The 17,655-nt window shown below is 45.0% G+C and overlaps 1 long non-coding RNA gene across 1 annotated transcript in view; it reads right to left on the bottom strand.

Moving 5' to 3' along the window:
• Positions 1 to 6,998, bottom strand: part of LOC142827050 (uncharacterized) — a 75,207-nt gene extending 68,209 nt beyond the window's left edge. Inside the window, exon 1 of the long non-coding RNA XR_012901420.2 lies at positions 6,752 to 6,998. This is a non-coding gene — a long non-coding RNA (uncharacterized LOC142827050). The remainder of the gene's footprint in view (positions 1 to 6,751) is intronic.
• Positions 6,999 to 17,655: the final 10,657 nt, after the last annotated feature.

The raw sequence follows: 17,655 nt of genomic DNA, 5'->3' as shown, positions 1-17,655 counted from the left end.
ACTCAGTGCTCATTGCTGTTTCTTCATCTTGCTATTTTTATACAGAAAAGGCATGTTTTGCACAGGCACACAGTACTTGCCAACCTTGTATATTGTGCTTTGAATGTGGTCTAATACTGGGAAGGAGACTGGTATAGTTGGCATGTTTACCATTCCTTTTCCTACAGTTCTGTATGTCTTAAGTCATACACACACAATCCAGTGGAACAGTTGGGGAGAGATTTTCTAAGTTGCACATGGCATTGACTTTCAATGGGATTTCATTGCCTAATTGCCACTTGTGCCTTGGGAAGTCTTTCCAGAGTATATTTGATCCATGTAGTTCCAAAAGGACGGTTGGGAACAAAGCAATAAGGAGATGTCCACTTTACTAATATGTTACTGTTCTAGTTAAACAAAACAAAACGAACACGAACATTTGGGTGCTATAACTTCCCTTAAGTCTCTAGATCACAAACATCTCAACCTTTTACTAACCATTGTCATTTTTTACTTAAATGGCACTTCTTGCCAATTGGTTTTTTTTTTTCCGAAGTTATGGCTTAATTTTTTTTTCACATTGGATCTTGGGAGATGATGATCAGGGCAGAAGACAATTATTCCACCGCACAGTGATTCTAAAGAGTCCAGGGCTCACTGCTGCTATAGCAACAGTGGTGGCGGCCAGAACCCCAGGCCCTTTACAATCGCCATAGGAGTCCTGCACTGCACGCTCCGGGTGCTGCCATGCTCTGGGCAGCACTCATGATTGGCTACTCCAGTCCCACCCCCTCCAGTAGTGCAGCATCAGGGCCCCCACACATTGCCCAGGGGCCCGCAATCCCAATGGGCTCCGTGAAGAGAATGATTTCTGTGATCCCTCAAACTAAAATGTGAGACCTGAACTTCCGCCGTCCATGCACTAGATAATGCTGTGCCCAGACTTTCTGAATCATGTTGTTATACATGCTGCTTTTCTGTTTTACATTTGTTGTTGCACAGGCTCCTATCCTGACTTTCTTTCCCTGACTCAGTATTTGTACTTCCGTCTCATATGGTGCTCATATCTCTAGCTGCACTACACTGTGATTGGTATCAAAATATTTGGTAGCACAGTCAATAACACCCATATTCATGTATTGCTTCTGTCAGTATATAATGATGGTGTCTTCGTACACTTTATGGTTCTGGCTTATTTTCTTCCAGGAAACAAATACATCTCTCTCATTTTAATGGTGAAAATGCTACTTCTGAGTAAGGAAATCTTCTCTCTCAAGTTTATTTTCCAAAGAAGTGCTTTGGAAGACTCTCAAAAGTACTGATCCAATGAAAGCAGCAGTAGCAAGTTAGGAGCAACATTTTAGATTTCAGTTGGGAGAGAAATGAAATTTTAACTGAGAGCCAGAAGCTACTTAGGTACTTGAAAACTCTAATTTTTGACAGATAATTTTTGACATTTTATCCAACCAAAGCCCTGTATCTAATTGCTATATAAAAGAAAAAATAAATAAATATTAGAACCATGCAGGTCTAGTAACATGTTGTGAGATCTTATTGGAAGTTATTTAAGGGACGCTGTTCAGTTTAAAATTTTAATGTATATCCTTACTGTGTTATTAACGCTTCAGAGAGACCCCATCAAGGGTCTGGGACTGGAGTGGGGTTTAGTTGGTTACCAGTGTGGTGGCAAATACAGTTGGGGTATATAAGGGTATGTCTACACTACCACCCTAGTTCTCCTCCCTATTGAAAGTGTTCAATGCTTATAAGTCATTTCTGTTGCCATTCTCTGTACCTAAGAGGGCCCAAATCTGCACACAATATTCAATGTGTGGGCATACCATGGATTTATATAGAGGAAATATATCTCCTGGCTTATTATCGATCCCTTTCCTAATAAGTTTCAATATTCTGTTAGCTTGCTTTTTAATCACGCCTAGAAATGGAGAAGATGTTTTCAAAGAACTATCCACATTCAGCAGATTACGAGCTTTTCAAGAAGAGGTTACATACTGCCTTTTGCATAAAGCATATTCAGTTATGCAGATTCGTATTCAAAAGATATTTCCATTAAAAAAAATATAGGAGCACAGCGTAACACCTCTGATATTCCACAATGGTGTGTCTAGTGTCTACAGGCCTTCTTTTGTTGGGCAGGATAGAAGACCTCCTGAGGCAAATGAGTACTTCACACTTGGTAATATTCTCTCCTCACTGTGGGGGTTACAGTTTCAGAGCAAACACTTATATTACCTTATGACATGGAATATAGATATTACAAGTGAGAATAATACATGCAGCAACACACAAGCATTTCAGAGATTCTAATCATTAATTGTACTTCTCAAAAGAATTGTGCCTATTTTGAGTAAAACTAACATACAGGTGACTTGGTCTGGTTTCCAGCTATGAGGTTGTCAGTTCTTAGCTAATGTCTACAGCCTCAGCAAGAGCTGGCATCTGGCCTATACACATCACAATATTGACAAGCAGAGATGAGTTCATCTACTCTGGTTCTATCTGATACACTGCCAAAGCTAATTAAAATACCTTACTGACTGCTGCAACATGCACTGCCAAAGAATATGAAGAATTTGGTTTCCTCTGATTTCATAATTTAGGGACCCACTTTTTTTGAGGCAATGATTGTCAGAAAGAATTAATCTTTGAACACCCCACATGCCGTAATTCAATTTCAATCTTAGGGCCTGCCTACACAAAAAAGTTGTATTAGTTTAATGATGTGGCTAAAGCAGTAAGACTGTTCCTAGTGTGGATGCAGTTAAACTGGTATAAAAAGTGCTTAATTCATTGCCATATGAAAAGTGAGTAAGGCTTACCAGGAGAAGCACCATTATACTGGTATAACTGCATGCATAACAGGATGTAAGCCAATATATAGGCAAGAATTTGGATGATTTCATCTAAAAAATACCATAAGATACTATGTATGCGAACACACCCTTCTGCTCCCCCTGGGTATCAAAAGGCACAATACCTCCTCTCTCTCTCCCCTTTGGGTGGAGTAGTCTGATCCTGTCCCCAGTGCAGGCCACTGACTTAATCAAAATAAGCACACACACACACGACCTATGTTGAGGTTTGGAAAAATGTAAGCCCTCACCCCATTTTTTTAAACCTGGCTATATTTCTGGTTTTTCATCTATACCACACAAAGAAATAATTGGGAGAGAGAGATTCTTCTCATGCTATAATTTTTCCAGTTCAACCAGAAGCTGGATATTCCAGAAATCACATCAGAAGGACTATTGCAAGGACTTACAGCTCAATTTTGCACAAGCAAGAAGCACGTATAAAACAATCAGACTTGTGGGCATTTTATATATATATATATATATATATATATATATATATATATGGAAATTCCACTGCATTCTTACTGGGCTTCACCAATCAAAGGTGTGATCTAACACAAAGCATCAATCTAGAGCTCAAGAGATCTGGTACCACTGTCTTCACAATATCTAGAGAATCCCGAATTTCTGTGTTTTACAATACTAGATTAAATTCTGCTCTCAGTTACACCTGTGTGAACCCAGAGACACTCCATAATATCAGCTAAGTTACTCTATATTTAGATTGGTGCAAACAACATTAGATCAAGCCTTCCACTAAAAGTAGATGGACTTTACAGCATGGGGGGAAACGCCACACATATACAAATCTTTAACATTAACTTATGTCCAATTATCTTGTAAAAGAAAGTTAGTTGCATAAGTTTTGTAAGCAAGACATGAGAAGTAATTCTTCCACCCTACTTTCTGTTGATCAGTCTCAAATGGAGTATTCTGTTCAGTGCACCACATTTCATAAAAGATGTGGACAAATTGGAGAAGGTCCAGAGAAAAGCAACAAAATTGTTAAATGTGATTAAGGATCTAGAAAACATGACCTATGAGGGAAGATTGAAAGAATTAGGTTTGTTTTGTTTAGAAAAGAGAAGACAGAGGGGAGATAATAGATATTTTCAAGTACCTAAAAGACTGTTACAAGGAGGAGGGAGAAAAATTATTCTCCTTAACCTATGAGGCTCAGACAAAAATCAATGGGCTTAAATTGCAGCAAGGGAGGTTTAAATTGGACATTAGGAAAACTTCCTAACTGTTAAGGTGCTTAAACACTGAAATAAATTGCCCAGGGAGATTGTATAACCTGCTCTTAAAAATATCCAATGATGGAGATTCCACAAACACCTGTCAAGGATTGTCTGAGGGTGCTTGGTCCTGCCATGAGCACAGGGGACTGGGTTTGATGATCTCTCAAGGCTCCTTCCAGTTCTAGTATTTTGTAATTCTGTGAAATACTTGAAACAGAAACTCAGTTTGATGAAGTTTGCCTCTGCTCTGGCCCACATAGATCTCAGTCTTATTTTTTACTCTTTAACAGTGCAGAACAAAGGAACTGAAGTATTCAATCACAACACCACCATCATTTATTAACCAGCAAAGGCATCTATGATAGGGAGTTACAGAAGGAAAGAAAAGTAATCTACTACCTTGTGTTAAAGATGAGAAAAATGGACTAACAGTTCATAAAAACAACCCTATGCCACCCACACTTTTTTGGCAGAACAAAATGCTAGGGAAAATTACACTTTTCTAGAGTCAAATTCCATATTCTCTAATCTTGTGACAGAGCTTGCAATAATATCTCTATGCTGCCATCTAGTGCACAGCTGAAAGAATACAGGTGTGTCAGGATAAAACTATTAAGGAGAAAATCTGTCTCTGCTCCCTTTCCCCCATATAAATGACTTATTTTCAGTAACCAAATAACACAATTGTACATGTTCATGGCTATAACAATTATGTATTCATATCATCTGGCCAATAGTTACATTGAAACCTATATTTAGATACAAATTCATTAGGATTTCTTCATGCCCAGTTTGCAAAACAATATTTAAAAGGATGCTGTTGACATTTTTTTCCTGTAATAGTGCAGGGCTATTATCTGATTAAAAAGAGGGACTGATGTTGTATCGGTCCTGTCCTGCAGCCCCCATTGAATTCAATAGAACTATGCAAACAAGGAACAGCTGTAGGGTTGAGCCATGTGTAGAGAAAGATACATCTGTGGAAAAAAAACTGAAGCATGATAGGCACAAGCTATTCTTCAAAATCAGTGCATATTTATATGCAAAAAGAGATCAATAGAACAAGTAAGTCAATAAAAATGCACCTTGAAACAAAGGTATTAAATACATTAAACAGTTCAGAGCACAGAGGTCTGCACAGAGTGAAAGAACACTGCCACACTCAAAATGTATTTAAACCCTGCTAATTAGGTAACAAAGAATAAAAATAGCAGAAGCAATGGACAACTGTAATGTAACTTGAGGAGACTGAAGCCATACCAGCTCACTTAGCTCCATTCAGCCTGCACGGTTTCACACAGGCTGCAGAACTAGGACATAGGAAGTAGCTTAGACACACAGATGTGTCCTCATGTTCACTCAATGCTGCTACCATCAGAGACACAAGAAGAGATTATCACCTTTCTCCAATGTACAATCTCATCTTTGGGTAGAATCCCCAAAATAACCTGTTCTGAATTTTTTATGTAGAAGTGGAAACATTTAAATAACCACTAAGAGTTTAGGGAAATAGGCAAATTCCACGTGACTTTTCAATAACCATAAGAACATAGCTACATTGATAGTAATGCCAGTCACAACTCTTCCCATCCATGCTAACAGTTATTAATATCTTTCTGAAAAGACAGGGTGCTAACACTTCCAAATAGAGTTGAAAGAAACAAAACAAATCAATTGTTCTCTCATATTAGACTCCCCAAGTTCTTCATACATCAGAGGGGTAGATACATGTTAGTATATATCAGCAAAAACAACCAGGAGTCCTGGGGCACTTTAAAGACTAACAGACTTATTTGGCATAGGCTTTTGTGAGTTTTGTGAGCAACTAAATAAGAAGCTGCTAAGAGGGAGGGGAAAAATTCTATCTGAAGCTAGAAAGCTGCTGTGAGGTAGCAGTAGCCACTGCTGAGTTCATGCTCAGTAACACAGGCAGGAAGACAGCACTAAGCCAATGTTTCTCTGTCAAGTGGGGACACAAGGAAGGCATAGGTGCAGCCCTAGCAACATGGATGGTCAAGAGATTCTGATCTCACTGCATATATACCATAAGCAGAATCCCCATGGAGAAAGATTCCAAGAACTATAAAGTGAAAGACATAAAATCAGAGGTGACAGAAAGGAGGTGATGATAGCAGGAAAAACAGGGAGAAGGGAAGAAAAAAGGAAAAAAGAAGAGGACAGAGCAAGAGGGAAATGCAGGGGAGGGGAACAAAGAGTAACCAGAAAGCAGGAGATGGAAATGGAGTTAAAGAGACCTCAAAGAATTCATTTTAACCTTACAATACTCTATAGTACTATAGTGATGCAATAGTAGTTAGAACTTTTAATGTAGGATTCTGTAGTGGTATTATTAAATAAGTGCACGTAGAGGAAAAGGGTAAAGACCTGAGGAAAGGAGAAAGTTAGAGAGATGAGAAAAACTCATCTAGTAAACTAAAAGTACAGAGGTCAGTCTTCACTAAGTTTGTAGCTACACATTTACACAGGGGCTGAAAGCCAATGGCCTTTAAACCTGTTACTAAAGTGATGACAGGACACATTATGGTTATGTCAAAAATCTATCATTCTGGCACACATATTCTGTATATCAGGTTTTGAGGAATGTGCCATAACACAAGGGAAAACTAGAGAAAAGCAGAAGTTAAAAATACTTACTGTTGTGGGAAAATATGCTCTAGAAATTATTTTGAAGGTGTTCTATAGGTCATATTATACAGAAGATCAGATTAGATTATCATAATAGTTCTTTCTTATCTTGCAATCTATGATTCCATGAAGATAATCCACTAAGCAGCCACTAATTACAAAATGGCTACTGAAAGACTGCAGCTGCTTTCATCTGCAAGATTTAAAGGGTTAGTCCCAGGCAAGTATGCTGGGAAGATGTTCCTACCAAAGAGGACTTCAGTGCTGGGGAGGATTGATTACAGAAGGAGCAGTTGATTTTATATACTACTACTACTACTACTACTGCATTGCAAGGTGTTCTTTTATTAACAATCAGTATAAGAATAGATCAGAGGAGTTGACTCTAAAAAAAGCTAAAAGGAACATTTATCAGGATGATCACATTTATGTTTCTTTATCTGTGTTACTGTTTGATTTTTTTTATCATTATAGCAAAAAGCAATTTTAAAACATAACTTGATTTTCACCATGCATATTGCATTTGCGTAAGCATTTTACTCACATCAGCTGGTAGAACTAGACCAGTCCATTTTGCTTTCTCATTTTTATCAATTTGTAAGATGTTTCAGGTTTCCAGTAATGCGAGCTAATTTTGCCTATTTTCCAATCACGGTTTTTATTTGTTTTATAAGTATTCATATAATTAATGTCCCATATATTTAAATTGGAACCACATTGAGCCCATACTGAATAAAACAATGCTACTTAAACAACCATGAAAAAAATATAAAATTATTGAATTTATCTTGATTGAGGCTTTGACACTTGAATATATGCAATTTACCAAAGAATCACAACAACTAATGTGCTATATTTGAAATCTGCTTTATAAATGTGTACAGGTCTAAACAGCACAACATAATTTGTATTATCTATTAACCAAATATGTACATAATTTTTACTAATGGAATATCATTTATTTCTGCAAAATAAAGTGCTTCAATGGCATTTTCTTTCTATTATGGTAGAGGATATTGATAAATGAGCATACTTCTATTCCAACAATTATGCTAAAAAACAATACTACTGTTACAAAAGGACATTTTCATTCACACTGATAATTTTTACACTGCAAGTGCTAGTGTTTAATAGGGGCATTTACTTTAAAAAGATAAGAGGATTTATTTTGTATCAATGATGTAAAGGAAAACAGGACTGGGTGGGGTAGTTGATATCCAAAACAATGTTGGCTACTACTTCTATATAGCAGTAAGTAGGTACTAGAGATGGAGTCAAGTCACAGTGCCTAGATTCAGATGCAAATATCTCTGCTGTTTAAACACAGGGTTTTAATTTCACACTTTGGAGAAATGGGCTCAAATCATGAAATTCAAAAACATCTTCATTTTCCTAAGGCTTTGGTTGTTTACCTATAGAATTTTGATTGAGATACATATCTCACACATCCTCTGGCAGTGTGTATATTTTTATATCAGCCATTGACAAGCAACTTTGGCTTAACCTAGCAGGCCATAGTATGATATTGTTCTTGGTGCTTTGATATTGATTGCCCATATGGTGTCTCAGAAATGCCCGTTTTCTGGACTTAAAAGACACCATGTTGACAACTAGAATATTAAAATACCAATAGTTGTATTTCTAGTGGAAGTAACATCTGCAGTGATTCATCAGGTTCCCACTAATGCATTCTTCATTCAGTGGGAGCAGCGCATGAATAAAGTCTACAGGATTATGTTTCTTCTTCTCCAGTCATGCTGTGATAATTCCCTAACCCTTTATATATATGGCTCTGCAGCTTCTAGTAACACACCTTTATGGGCCTGGAAATTAGAAGTAGAGCTGAAGTACTGCTTTCCAAATAAGAAATGCAGTTAGGGAGTCATTCTATGCCATACCCAACTGATATCAAGATTAGATGGGAGTTTGACCAGAGAACTGAGGAAGCCACCTTAGCTTACATCAGGAGGATGTTGTTGCATAAAAGCCTCCGCCTGAGCTCTTACAGGAAACCCCTGCCTTACAATGGCCCAAGTTGCTACCCACCACACTTACAACCATTTTTATAAGTGCGGGAGGGACCAAAAAACCCCGACTTACATCCTCGGCACGCATTTACGATGGCGCATGGCGCCTATTGTAAATGCAGGTTTGAGTTATGGTGCCCCCAATTTGTGATGCTTCCCCAGGAACCAGTTGCGTCAGAAGTCAGGGGCCGCCTGTACTTGATTTTACTCATGCATTTTCTGGAAATACACTAAACTGTAAGGTCCTGCCAACACATGACTTAGAGACTGACAAAAACTTCCTGCTGACTGCATTGCTGGGGGTGGAGGAACAATTGTCTTCTATGTCACTTTATTACTGTTAATTTGTAAATTATTCTCTGAAGCTTTGTAACAGCATTGCCTTTTAAACTCTGCAACTCATCGCATTGTAATCTTTGTAAAACCTTGCAACTTTTAAAACCTTTGTAAAACCTTGCATCCACTGGGATGCTTACATGACGGGGAAAGGAGCGCAGGAGAGCTGGTAGTATTTTAAAGAAGCCTTATTGAAGGTACAGAAAGAAACCATTCCAATGTGTAGCAAGAGAAGCAAATATAGTAGGAGACCGGATTGGCTTACCGGGGAAATCCTTGGTGAACTTAAGCACAAAAAGGGAGCTTACAAAAAGTGGAAACTTGGACAGATGACTAGGGAGGGGTATAAATGTATAGCTTGAGAATGCATGGGGTGTTATCAGGAAGGTGAAAGCACAATTGGAATTGCAACTCACAAGGGATGTGAAGGATAACAAGAAAAGTTTCTACAGGCATGTTAGCAAGAAGGTGATCAGAGAGGGTGTGGGGCCCCTACTGGATGAGGGCAGTAACCAAGTGACAGATGATGTGGGGAAAGCTGAAGTACTTAATGCATTCTTTGCCTCTGTCTTCACGGACAAGGTCAGCTCCCAGACTAATGTGCCAAGTGATGCAATATGGGACAAAGGTGGACAGCCGTTGGTGGGGAAAGAACAGGTTAGGAACTATTTAGAAAAGCTAAACGTACATAAATCCATGGGTCCGGACTTAATACATCCGAGAGAACTGAGGGCCTGTGTCTACATTGGCATCCCTTTCCAGAAAAGGGATGCTAATGAGACACATCGCAATTGCAAATCCACGGGGGATTTAAATATCCCACACGGCATTTGCATTTACATGGCTGCCGCTTTTTTCCGCTTTCAAGTAGGAATAAGAGATCCTCCGGAAAAGGGCTTATTTTCTGGAGAATCACGTCTAGACTGGCTCTTTTCTCCGGCTTATCCCCAAGCTGGAAAAAAGCGGCAGCCATGTAAATGCAAATGCCGCGGGGGATATTTAAATCCCCCGCGGATTTGCAATTGAGATGTGTCTCATTAGCATCCTTTTTCCGGAAAGGGATGCCAATGTAGACACAGCCAGGGAGTTGGCAAATGTCACTGAGGAGCTTTTGGCCATTATCTTTGAAAGTCGTGGTGATCAGGAGAGATCCCGGATGATTGGAAAAAGGCAAATATAGTGCCCATCTTTAAGAAAGGGAAGAAGGACGACCTAGGGAACTATAGGCCGGTCAGTCTTACCTCAGTCCCTGGAAAAATCATGAGGGGGGATCCTCAAGGAATCCATTTTGAAGCACTTGGAAGAAGAGAAGGTGATCAAGAATAGTCAGCATGGATTCATGAAGGACAAGTCATGCCTGACCAATCTGATTAGCTTCTATGATTAGGTAACTGGCTCTGTGGACATGGGGAAGTCAGTGGATGCGATATACCTTGACTTTAGCAAGGCTTTTGATACGGTCTCCCACAATATTCTTGCCAGCTAGTTAAGGGAATGTGGATTGGATAAATGGACAGTAAGATGGATAGAAAGCTGGCTGGAAGGATAGGCCCAGCGGGTAGTGATCAACGGCTCGATGTCAGGATGGTGGTCGGTTTCTAGAGGAATGCCCCAAGGTTCAGTTCTGGGACTGGTTTTGTTCAACATCTTTATTAATGACCTGGATGAGGGGATGGATTGCACCCTGAGTAGCAATGGATGGCAGAACAAGGAACAATGGTCTCAAGTTGCAGTGGGAGAGGTCTAGGTTGGATATTAGGAGAAACTATTTCACGGGGAGGGTGGTGAAGCACTGGAATGGGTTACCTAGGGAAGTAATGGAGTCTCCATCCCTAGAGGTGTTTAAGTCTCAGCTTGACAAAGTCCTGGCTGGGTTGATTTAATTGGGATTGGTCCTGCCTTGGGCAGGGGGCTGGACTTGATGGCCTTCTAAGATCTCTTCTAGCCCTATGATTCTATGACAGACCCTCCAGAACGAACATGCCTTGGCTCCTTCAGCAAGCCATGTACTTGTAGAAGTGTGTGAGCACCTGAGGGCAAGAATGAATGTGTGTGAATGAGCGAATGAATGAAGGTATGTGTGTGCTTGTTTGTTTGTGTGTGGAAGAAATAGCTGGTTCCCTCTTTAGTTTAAACCTTTGGTGGCAACTCTATCTTCTTTAGTTTATTAATAAACCTATGCTAGTATAACCCTGGGTGATCTCCAGTGGAAATTTTTGGGGGTAACGTGTGTGAGAGATAGGAGGGTCCCTACAATGACCATGAATCAATCGAGACCTAAGGCAGTTCCTGTAGAATTTTTTCTTTGCTAATTTGATTTACTTAAATAATGCAGTTAATACTGCTGTGTACATATCTTTTCCTCTCCAGTAACAATAGCAACTAGTTATTAATAACACTTTTAAACAGAAAACCTCAAAAGGCTTCCCAAAGGACCCTATCATTAATATGTATGATTTCCCCCGTGTACATTTGTGAGAATAGCTCAACATATATTTTAACGTAGTTGTAGTCACATTTACTATTTAAAAAAATCTTAAGCCACTCAGGGCATGTCTAGACTGCATCCCTCTGTCAGTAGAGGGATGCAGATTAGGCAAGTTGACATTGCAAATGAGGCAGGGATTTAAATATCCATGCCTAATTTGCAAAAGAATGACTGCTCTGTTTTGCCAACTCAGCACTTTGTCGGCAAATAGTGGCTGTCTAGAGGGGGCTCTGTCGAGAAAGAAAGCCTCTTTCGACAGATCCTGTAAACCTCTTTGCAGGAAGCATAAGGGATCTGTTGAAAATGGTTTTCTTTCTCAACAGATCCCCCTCTACACTGCCTCTTTTTGCTGACAAAGTGCTGAGTCAGTAAGATGTGGTGGCCATTTTTATGTAAATTAGGCGTGGAAAAGAACGGTTACTTGCCTGTAACTGTTGTTCTTCAAGATGTGTTGCTCATGTCCATTCGAAGTAGGTGTGCGCACTGTGTGCACCACATCTTCCGGAGCGTTTTCCCTAGCGGTACCCATAGCACCGGCAGGGCGCCCCCTGGAGTGGCGCCGCCATGGCGGAGCATAAGTACCCCTGCCGGCGCTGCCCCACCTCAGTTCCTTCTTGCCGGATACTCTGACGAAGGGGAGGTAGGGTGGGAGTCGAATGGACATGAGCAACACATCTCGAAGAACAACAGTTACAGGTAAGTAACCGTTCTTTTCTTCTTTGAGTGGTTGCTCATGTCCATTCGAAGTAGGTGACTACCAAGCTAACCCCATGGAGGAGAGGTCAGAGCAGTCATACCACCAGAGTCATGAAGAGAGGCGAACAATAAACGGATTTATTTGAACAATCCAACACGGATAAGGCACATATTAACAACAATGACAACAGAACATATTTACATTACAGATTCGAGGACTGCAGAGCCCACCCCTGCATCCTCCCTGGCCTGCTGTGCTAGCGCATAGTGCACCGTAAACGTGTGAAGGGAAGACCATGGGGCCACCCTGCAAATTTCTGTGATTGGTACCTGAGCACCAAAAGCTACCGAGGATGCCTGCGCCCTGGTAGAGTGTGCCTTCACCCTGGGTGGGGTTTTACCAGCCAGCTGATAACATTCTGTGATTCATTGCACCTCCCATCTTGATAGCCTTTGTGTCGATATAGGCGAGCCTTTCACCCTTTCCCCAAACGCAACAAACAATTGTTGGGATTTGCGGAACGGCTTGGTTCTCTCAATGTAGAACACCAGCGCCCATTTAGCGTCCAGGGAGTGGAGCACCCGCTCTTAGGGGAGGCATGAGGTTTTGGGGAAAAAAACGGGAGATAAATCTCCTGGGACAGGTGGAACGGTGACACCACCTTTGAGAGGAAGGCTGAATGAGGCTGGAGCCTTACGTTGCTATGTGAAAAAACAAGGTAGGGCGGGTCGACAGTTAGTGCCCTTAACTCCGAAACCCTTCAAGCCGATGTAATGGCCACAATGAAAGCAACCTTCAACGAGAGGTGCTTCAGTGAACACGTGGCCAGTGGTTCAAAGGGGGGTAACATAAGCCTGTGGAGGACCACATTGAGGTCCCAGGCGGGAAGCGGGGCCCTCACCGAGGGATACAATTTTTCTAAACCAGTAAGAAACCTTTTAACCACTGGGTTAGAAAAGAGGGAAACTCCTGTCATACCAACATGGAAGGCGGAGAGAGATGCCACATGGACTTTGACAGAGGAAAAGGACAGGCCACTAGACCAAAGCTGGAAAAGATAGTCGAGGATAGCCGGAATAGGAGCCGAGGGCAGGTGTACTCCTCTCCGGGACGCCCAAGACGAGAAGCGCCGCCACTTGGCAGCGTACGACCATCTAATAGAGGGTTTCCTGCTACTGAGGCGCACCATCTGAACCTCCTGGGAACATTCCCTTTCAGGTTGGTTCAACCATGGATAAACCAGGCCGTTACGTGGAGAGACCTGAGATCTGGGTGAACAATGATCCCCTCGTCCCAAGACTGAGTTAGCAGGTCCCGGACTGGAGGGAGTGCTATTGGGTCTTGGGTAAGCATGTCCACTAGGATGGGGAACCAGAATTGCCTGGGCCACCTGGGGGCTATGAGAATGATCGTGGACCGAAATGTCCTCGCTCTGGTCAACACCCTGGAAATTAGGGGGAACGGGGGAAAAGCATAGAGAATGCCCTCTGGCCACACAGTCATCAGGGCATCCCCCAGGGAATATTTCCCCAGCCCCAGCAGGGAACAGTAGTTCCGGCACTTGCATTGTGTGCCGAGGTGAACAGGTCTAGGAGGGGATAACCCCACCTGCAGAAAACCTGACGCAGAACAGAGTCCTTGAGCGACAACTCATGGGCTCCAAAGGATCTGCTCAGCGTGTCTGCTAGCAGGTTTTTGCACCCAGGGAGGTATTCCACCTGTGGCATGATTTCGTGCCTCACACACAGGTGCCAGAGTCGCAGGGCCTCTTTGCAGAGGGGAGGTGACCGTGCCCCACCCTGCTTGTTGAGATAAAATACCGCTGCTGTGTTGTCCATACGAACCAGAATCGAGTGGTGAGAGAGCCTTGGCAGGAAGGCTTCACAGACTCTCCTCACCGCCCGCAATTCCCGGACATTTATGTGCAGGGTTTGTTCGGAGGGGGACCAGAGACCTTGAGTCCTGTGCCACCCTAGGTATGCTCCCCAGCCCAGGTCGGATGCATTGGTGACCAGCGTAAGGGAGGGGGGAGGGGCATTGAAAGGAACCCCACTACATACCACAGTTTCCTGGGTCCACCATAGGAGGGAGTCCAGAATTTCTGGGGGCACTGTGATTATCGAGTCCCAAAGACCCCTGGATTGGCTGAAGGCCTGTGCCAACCACGCCTGCAGGGGTCTCATTCTCATTCTGGCATGGCGCACCATGTACGTGCACGCCGCCATATGGCCCAGGAGCCTGGAGCAGACCCGCGGGGTCATGATAGGGGACCAGATTAACCCTGAAATCAGCTGGAGAGGAACCTGCTCTTGGGCAAGAACGCTCTTGCCACCCTTGCATCGAGGAGGGCTCCCACGAATTCTATCTGCTGGGAGGGGGTCAGGGATGACTTTTCGATGTTTATCATGAGCCCTAGCTTTAGGAAGAGGGCTCTTGTGAGTGCCACGTGAGCTTCTACCTGCTTGTACGAGTGACCTCGGATCAGCCAATCGTCGAGGTACGGGAACATGTGCACCCCTTGTTTGCGGAGAAACGCGGCAACCACCGCCATACATTTTGTGAACACCCTTGGTGCCGTACATAAACCAAAGGGGAGCACCGTAAACTGAAAATGGTATTGGCCCACCATAAACCTGAGGAACCTCCTGTGGTTGGGCATGATCGCCACATGGAAGTAGGCGTCCTTGAGGTCGAGAGTCGCGTACCAGTCTCCTAACTGTAGCACTGGGATGACCGAGGCCAAGGTCACCATTCTGAACCTGTGTTTTATGACCGCCTTGTTTAAATTTCGGAGGTCCAAGATGGGACGGACTCCTCCCTTCGGTTTGGGGACAACAAAATAACGGGAGTAGAATCCACTTCCTCGCAGATGCGGAGGAACCTCCTCTATTGCCCCTTTTTCGAGGAGCGCAGATACCTCCTGGCACAGGATGTGTTCGTGAGGGGTGTCCCTTACTAAGGACGGAGAAGGGGGTTTTGAGGGCGGTGGGCCCAGGAATGGGATAGTATAGCCTCCATTTACTATGTTCAGAACCCAGGCATCCAATGTGATTAGAGCCCATGCATGGGCAAAAAGGGATAGCCTGGCCCCAAATGGGGGGCCAGGATGGGAGACTGGTACGGGACTCTCAAAAAGGGCGTCAAAATTGGGGCTTGCCCTGATGGGAAGGACCGTGGGGACCTCCCCGCTGGGTATCGGTCATGGGGTGACGATGTCGACCCCTAGCCCCCTAGGGGTGCGCAGCCGCCCCGGAACCTCCACCGGAGGCCCAGGAGCGGCGCCTCCAGTAATCCCCACGGGGGACCTGGGGCTGCGCTCTCCCCTGCTGCCTATAGGGCAGCTGCCGACGCTGCGGGGCTGGCGTGTGGATGCCCAAGGACTTTAAGGTGGACCTTGTGTCCTTTAGGGTATGGAGCCTAGAGTCAGTGTGCTCCGAGAACAGAGTTTTGCCTTCAAAGGGCAAGTCCTGGATCGTATGTTGCACATCCGGGGGAATTCCCGAGACGTGGAGCCATGCCCCGCGACGCATAACGACACCAGTCGCCATAGTGCGGGCTGCCAAATCAACAGTGTCCAATGATGCCTGGAGAGCGGTTCGTGCAATGACTTTACCCTCCGAGGCAATGGCCGCAAACTCCTGACGGTCCTCCGCTGGGAGTCTGTCTCTGAACTTTTCGACGGCCTGCCAGGTATTAAAAGCATACCGACTTAGCATCGCCTGCTGATTAGCGATGAGGAGTTGTAGTGCCCCTGTGGCGTAAACCTTACGGCCCATCAAATCCAGCCGCTTAGGCTCTCTTGCCTTTGGAGAAGGACCGGGCTGAGGGAGCCTTTCCTTTTGGGCCGCGGCCTGCACAACCAAGGACCCCGGGATGGGCTGTGAATACAGGTATTCATGCCCCAAGTGCGGGACGTAATAACGCCTCTCGACCCCAACCACGTAGGCGCGTCCTCCGTGAGGATGTCCACCATTGGATCCATGTCCTCAATGACAGGTTCCACCGGAACGGCCAGGTTGGAAGCCATGCACCGCAGCAGATTCTGGTGTGTACGGGCATCCATGGAAGGAGACTTGGTGCCGGGTCTGCTAGTGCCTCGTCCGGAGACAACGATGACAATGATTCTTGAATTGGCACAGGAGCGGTTGTCGCCAACTGCGGTGCCGGTTGGGCAACTTGTGCCCCCGATGGGTCCGCCTCCGGTGCCTGCGCCGCTGGATTGGGTTGCGGTGCCCAAAGTGGGGAGGGAGGGGCCCGGGACAGGCACGCCGATGGTTGGGAACGGTGCCCTGAAGCCTCCGACCCCAGAGAGGGGAGCAGCTGACCTTGCCACTGATGGTAGGCCCAGGGGGTCCAAAAAAGCCACTGCGGATGCGGGGGCCACGTTTGCTGAGTGTGGTCCCGCCTGGACCTGGACCTGTGGGCCGAGGATGCTCCCGAGGACCCCGATCAGATGGAGGTGGCATCTGAGTCCGACGAGTAATCGGACTCCGGCCAGGGTGGAGCCAAGGAGGAATGCGGAGCAAACTTAGCCATGGATTCAGGCTTGCCCGCATGAGTACGGCGAGGCCGGGTGATCTGCGGCACCGGGGCACCCATGCCCAGTGCCGGAAGGCTCGTTGACAGTTGCGGCACCGGGGGAACCAGACCCGGTGCCGAGAAAGCTGCTGAACCCAGTTGCGGTACTGGATGCAAGGTAGCCAGCTGTGGCACCGGGGTGCTCAGGCCCGGTGCTGGTTGAGTCGTCACCAGCAGTTGCGGCACCGGGGTGCTCAGGCCCGGTGCCGGTTGAGACGCCAGCAGTTGCAGCACCGAGGTGCTCAGGCTCGGTGCCGGTTGAGTTGCCACCATTGGTTGCAGCACCTAAGTGCTCAGGCCCGATGCTGGTTCAGTTGTGGCCGGTAGTTGCGGCACCGGGGTACCCAGGCCCGGCGCCGGAAGAGACCATTGCGTCGATGCCGGTGCCGATGAAGGCACGGAGACGGATGCCGGCTCTTGGGTGTCCCCCATGGAGGAGAGAGGTGCCTGAGTGGATGCCACACGGCTACAGAGATACGGCACTGGTACCGCCAGGTGGGGGGCTGGCAGGGAGCTCAGCTGCAGCGAAGTTCGAGCATGGCTGGAAGCTACCTGAGACTGACGACTCTGCATCGAAAAGGGTGCTGTAGTAGCGATCGGTACTGACCCCACATGGGGTGGTCCCGACGTGTAAGCTGCCTTAGCATGCCGACCTGGGCCATGTGGGGGCGAAGTCGTAGCTAGCTGAGCCTCCGACGAGGGTGACATCGACCCTTCCAAGTCAACCGACGATGGAGGGGAGGTCGTGAGGTTAATAAGGTCCTGCACCACTTCAAACATGTCCGGT

This window comes from Pelodiscus sinensis, chromosome 2 (genome assembly GCF_052426305.1).
Source record: "Pelodiscus sinensis isolate ZL-2025 chromosome 2, ASM5242630v1, whole genome shotgun sequence".
Classification (NCBI taxonomy): domain Eukaryota; kingdom Metazoa; phylum Chordata; order Testudines; family Trionychidae; genus Pelodiscus; species Pelodiscus sinensis.
The sequence above is the reverse complement of the archived record's forward strand: the minus strand, read 5'-3'. Positions and strand labels throughout refer to the sequence as shown.